We start from the raw sequence: 6,644 nt of genomic DNA, 5'->3' as shown, positions 1-6,644 counted from the left end.
GAGTCTCACAGGGCCTGTCCTGTCTTCAGATGCAGTGAGTCACACAGGGTCTGAGCTGCACTCTGATACGGAGGCAGATCACTCCACACGTTCAGAGAGGACATGGCAGTGATGTGCAGGGGAAAAGCCTCTTAGGGCCCTTTTCACAGCAGACATCCGGGTGCAAACAAAACATTAAGCAGGGCACTGGAACGCCTAAATGGAATGATGTAACACTGGTTACACCTGTGTTTACCCTGCCTTTCAGAGACAAAATGGCCGCTGTGAAAAGGGTCAACTTTTTGTCCGTTAAGTCGGCTTAGTCAGCCTTTAAAGAGCATGGTGCAGGTTAGACACCACTTTGCATTCATATGTAAGACTTATGTAGCAATTAGGATTCTCTTCTGTTTTTTGTTTTTTTCCCCACACACACATAGCTGCATCTAGACTGGTTTTTGTAAAGCAGCTGGCACGCGCACAGGAAAACCCGAAAATCGAGCAATAACACCTGTGACGTTTTTAATAAACAATAAATGGCAGCGCAGTTTTCTCTGCTCCTTCATGCATTCTGGGCAGTGAATTATCATACCAGAGGTTCAAAATGATCATTGTTAGAGTTAAATTATCATACAAATATGATAAATATCGTACAAATATGATACTTATCGTACAAATATGGTCATTATACATATCGTACAAATATGATACTTATCGTACAAATATGGTGATTATTATACGTCTGGTGTTTTGAAAAGTTTTCTGCTGTATACATTGCCTGTATATTATTATTATTATTACAGTAAGTACAGTAGCCTGATTGACATCACAGGTGTTATCTGTACAGATGGCTTATTTTTTTAGAATGTGCATTATAGTGCCACCTTTTTCTTCATATGTCTGCCCTGGGGTCATGTTTTATTTTTATTCTTATTTTTTGGGGGGGTATTTTCATAAGAATCTTGAGACCTAACTGTATTTATTATTATTTTTACCTGCACCACACTCTTTAAGTTTAGGCAACTAAAACTTTGTTTGTTTTGGTTAGGGTTAAAAACCGGAACATGTCGGGAATCGAACACGCGACCCTCCCATGTGAAATGTAAGGAATCTACAGGCCCACCAATCCCAGCCCTGTACTCCCTTACTGAGCCGTGGCTTACTTGAATGTTGTACTGTCCCACAGCGTCACGTTCAGAAGCAAAGCCGCACACACACACACAAACAAACAGTCACACACACACACAACCACACACACACACAACACACAAACAAACAGTCACACACACACACACAGCAGCACACACACACACAACACACAAACACAGCATCCTATCTCCTTCTATTCTTCATCCACTGATTAAAATAACCTGTGCTCCCGTCGGGGAGGAGTCAAGCTATTTTTGAAATAAATATTCCCTCGGCGGACGGACGGGACAGACTCAATGTGTGTGTGTGTGTGTGTGTGTGTGTGTGTTGGTAGGGTATGACGATGCTCACCCCTCCACCCCCTGACACACACACACACACACACACACACACAGTCTTTATCATGGCCCGACACTTGTGCTCGGGCTGGTAATCAGAGCCCCCCCCCCCCCCCCCCCCCCCCCCCACACACCGAGGCAGAGGCGCATTCTAATCTCAACTGTTGCATATCTAATACTAATTGGAATCCTGCAACTGGGTCACTCTCATTGTTTTTCAAGTACTGTCAAGTCGGAGGGTGGAGGTGCTGGTGGGGGGGGGCATATGAAACTGAAATTACACCCCTCCTCTTTAGCTGCAGCCCCTTGATTGGATCCTCTCTCTCACTGTCTGTTGTGTGCATGTGTGTGTGTGTGTGTGTGTGTGTGAGAGAGAGAGAGAGAGAGAGAGAGACAGATGAAAGGACACAGATGTGTTCTCATATAACGCGCACACACATGCATGCGCACACACACACACACACACACACACACACACACGCGCGCGCACACGCGCGCGCTGAGGTTTTCTGTCAGCCCTGTTCTATTTCAGATATTCAGTGTCCTCCTGGCTAAGGCTGACGATGCCCATGGGTGTATCTGCGAGTGGGGGAGTGGGTGTCTGGGTGAGGGAGTCTGGTGAGTGGGTGTCTGGGTGAGTGGGTGGGTGCTAGGGGTGTCAAAAATAATCGATTATAAGATGCATCGCGATGCGGACCTGCACGATTCTGCATCGATTCACAAATGTCAAAAATCGATTATAAAAAAAAAAAAAAAAACATATATATATATATATATATATATATATAATCGAATAAAATATAATGGAAGTACATGCAGTTGTTTATTTTAATTATGGATCATAATACAATGCAATTCTAAATGCACTTTTATTTTAAAAGTAGCCACACAATGAGAAAAAAGAAAGTGAGAAAAAAAATCATGTATTCGGGAAAAAAAGTGATACATCGATTTAAGATGCATCGAGATACATCGATAATCGTTATCGAATCGAATCGTAGCCCTCTGAATCGTAATCGAATCGAATCGTGAGGCCAGTGAAGATTCACAGCCCTAGGGTTCACGATGACATCCCAGCAACTGTGATGTCCTTGGTGATGAGTCAGTCAGTCATCAGCCAGTCATCAGTCATCAGTCAGTCATCAGTCAGTCAGTCAGTCAGTCATCAGCCAGTCATCAGTCATCAGTCAGTCATCAGTCAGTCAGTCATCAGTCATCAGTCAGTCAGTCAGTCAGTCAGTCATCAGTCAGTCAGTCATCAGTCATCAGTCATCAGTCATCAGTCAGTCAGTCAGTCAGTCAGTCAGTCATCAGTCAGTCAGTCAGTCATCAGTCAGTCAGTCAGTCATCAGTCATCAGTCAGTCAGCCTGCCTGCATGCAAAAATGGGGAGAGAAAAAGGTGGTCGTGGGATTCCGAGTCCTGGACTCATTTTCAGGACTTGTAGTAGGTGGAACACACGTGCAGGCCCTCGCACCAAACTCATTTGATTAGATTTGTATTAATTCATGCTTGCAGTGAAGGCCGGGCCCCACTGAAAAACTGCAGAACTTTACAATTCACACAACAACAATGACTAATATAAAAAGATAAGCTACATACAAAACAATTACAGGGTTAAAATATTTCAGGTGTACTCAAAATGAGTTTGGGACACTACACAGATTTCTTCCTGGAGATCATTGCGTCACCACCAGATGCGCCGGGTATTCATGTAAAGCAAGCAATCCACGCCCACTCTCACATAAACAACTGAGCTCACGAGCAGGTTGAGATGTCCTCAGATAGTATTGATGTTGCATGTTATGACTGCTAAATCCTAAATAAATGGTTGAAATACTAATTACGTGCATGTGTGGTTTTGTCAACTATGGTGCTGTCTCCTATAATAGCAAGCTTTGCTGGTCAAGTAGCTCACAAGCTTGTTAGCTCGCGAGCTAACGACTTTCTCCTTCTCCTTCGGTGAAGACAACCGCATTGCATTGTGGTATAGTGGACTAAATAGTGAATCAAATTAACAGTTTAGAATTTGGACACACTAAATAGTCCACTATTTCTGTGATAGGGAGCGATTGTGAACAGGGCTCTGTGTGTGTGTGTGTGTGTGTGTGTGTGTGTGTGTGTGTGTGTGTGTGTGTGTGTGTGTGTGTGTGTGTGTGTGTGTGTGTGTGTGTGTGTGTGTGCGTGTGTGCGTGCGTGTGTGCGTGTGTGTGGTCACTAACCAGCTAAATGCTGAAGCTGCTGGCCTGTGACATGGTGCGTTATCCATTCACATGCTGGCTGTCATCTAAGGGTCAGGACACCTGAGGGGAGCAGAACCATTTCAGAAAACTGCACATTTTCAATATGTGAACATATCATGTTTATAATCTTTCAGTAAAGACAACCCCCCCCCCCCTTCCTTAAAATAATTGATATTTACAGCCTCTAGGCTTTCTCCAGTAACTAATTGAGTGAAACAGGAGAGAGAGAGATGTCACAGCTATTCTGTACCTGCTAACCCCTGTTGGAGGGCTCATGTGTAAGGGCCCTTTGTCTTTAGGGGTCGTGCGTAAGGGCCCTTTGTCTTTAGGGGTCGTGGGACAACAGCATGGTGGAAAAGCTGCACACTAAAACAGATAATCCACATCCAGAGTAGTGCTGCACGATTTGGGGAAAAGGTGCGATTAGCGATTAGGGTGGACAATATTGCGATTGCGATTGTGATTGCGATATAATAAACAAGAGTTTTTTTTTTACCTTTATTTATACAGGGGGAGTCTCACTGAGAGCAATGCTCTCTTTTTCAGGAGTGCCCTGTTCACATTCACACACACATTCATACCTGGAAGCTGACCAGTACAACCACAGTCTGATCTGCTGGCCACTGATCAGCTCCACTGGAGCAGTTGGGGTTAAGGCCTTGCTCAAGGGCACCTCAGTGGTGGTAATGAGGGAGGGGCAAGCGCTGCCTTTTCACTTTCCCCACCCAGATTTATCCTGCCGGTCCCGGGGATTGAAGCTCGCTTCTCTAACCGTTGGGCCACCACTGCCACTAGGTATCTAGGGATGTGCCGGCATGAGTTTTTGACGGTATGATAACCTTGGACAAAAATACCACGGTTTCACATATCACAGACTAAAATACATGAAATATGTTACAATTTAAAATATATTAAAACTAAAAAAATAAAACAATTTGAAATTAAATTATCTTTACAAAAAAATAAAACATTTTGAGACATATGCCTGTCCCAAACATGTAAAAAAGAAACACCAGTCAAATAGAAACTGCACTGTGTTACAGCACATAGAAGATGGCTCAGCAAAGTTGCAAAGTTAGTTACATGTCTGTCCAGCAATACTAATGAATGATACACCCCGTTTATTTATTTTGTAGCGACAGATGGCCTTAAACGCCACACTCACGTGACGCTTCTTGAGAGAGAGAGGTGAGAACGTGCATCTGCAGACTTTTAACGAGGGACCATGAAGGCGTCATGTGACAGGCTAGTTAGCTAGCCTGGAGGTGATGCTGCCAGTGCTGGCAGCTGCGACAGTGTTTTGCTATCAACCTTGTTAATCTCGTTATATTCTTCATCACAGCGGGTCATCCCCACTGTGTACTTAATCGCGCACTAGTTCTGCATAAGCACCTGCAGCTCTCTCCTTATTTTACTGACGTTCTCACTGATCACACGGCTGTTTACATGCGTTTCTGAACGAACGGCTAGCTAGTTATTAGCATAGCTTGCTGTTAGCGATCATGGATGTTCTCTCTCGCCCTCTCTGTAGATAATATGTACCTTGCTGCACATAACATTACTTATTTGCGGGAGTGCATGGGAGAAGTCTCCCGCTAGTATTGATGCCCAGTGTGATGGCTGAGAAACGTGTGTTTGCTGCGTCGCGTGTAACGTTAGTTTAAAGGAGGCTCTCACACACAGTGTGTGTGTACACACACACTCAAAAAGACGTGAAAAAAATAAAATAATCGCACACTTTTGCGGTTATGCAATCGCACGTGCTGACATCGCGATTGCGATTGCGATTCGATTAATCGTGCAGCACTAATCCAGAGGTGTCCCTTCTCCTTGGCAGAGGGATAATGCCCTGCTACACCTGCTGCTAGATCTACTGCTGCTACACCTGCTGCTACACCTGCTGCTACACCTGCTGCTAGATCTACTGCTGCTACACCTGCTGCTAGATCTACTGCTGCTACACCTGCTGCTACACCTGCTGCTAGATCTACTGCTGCTACACCTGCTGCTAGATCTACTGCTGCTACACCTGCTGCTACACCTGCTGCTAGATCTACTGCTGCTACACCTGCTGCTAGATCTACTGCTGCTAGATCTACTGCTGCTACACCTGCTGCTAGATCTACTGCTGCTACACCTGCTGCTACACCTGCTGCTACACCTGCTGCTAGATCTACTACTACACCTGCTGCTAGATCTACTGCTGCTACACCTGCTGCTAGATCTACTGCTGCTACACCTGCTGCTAGATCTACTGCTGCTACACCTGCTGCTAGATCTACTACTGCTACACCTGCTGCTACACCTGCTGCTAGATCTACTGCTGCTACACCTGCTGCTAGATCTACTGCTGCTACACCTGCTGCTAGATCTACTGCTGCTACACCTGCTGCTAGATCTGATCTGATGTGCCATCAGATCTGATGGCTGCAGTGGTCTTTCGTAACATTGAAGTGTGCCTTATTACTTAGCTTCAAACAAGTAATAATGTATTATAATTCTGAAGTGTGCCTTATTACTACTTCAAACTAGTAATGATGTTTGTATTATCCACTGCTGTCTGATGTGAACCAAAGTGTCCTTCTGGGACATGTATTAAACTGATTGATTGATTGATTGAGATCTACTGCCATCGTCTCTGCTACACCTGCTGCTAGATCTACTGCTGCTACACCTGCTGCTAGATCTACTGCTGCTACACCTGCTGCTACACCTGCTGCTAGATCTACTGCTGCTACACCTGCTGCTAGATCTACTGCCATCGTCTCTGCTACACCTGCTGCTAGATCTACTGCCATCGTCTCTGCGGGACATGATCGATGCCGCAGCTCACGCGCTGCCATTTAACAGATATACACCATTAACTGTACCACGGCATCCAAATGTAACCGGAGGTGCTTTTCAAAGGCCAGTAAGTAAATTGAAATGTCTTTCTAAAG

The sequence above is a fragment of the Poromitra crassiceps genome, assembly GCF_964638095.1.
Source record: "Poromitra crassiceps genome assembly, chromosome: 5".
Taxonomy (NCBI): domain Eukaryota; kingdom Metazoa; phylum Chordata; class Actinopteri; order Beryciformes; family Melamphaidae; genus Poromitra; species Poromitra crassiceps.
Note: the sequence above shows the minus strand (reverse complement) of the source record.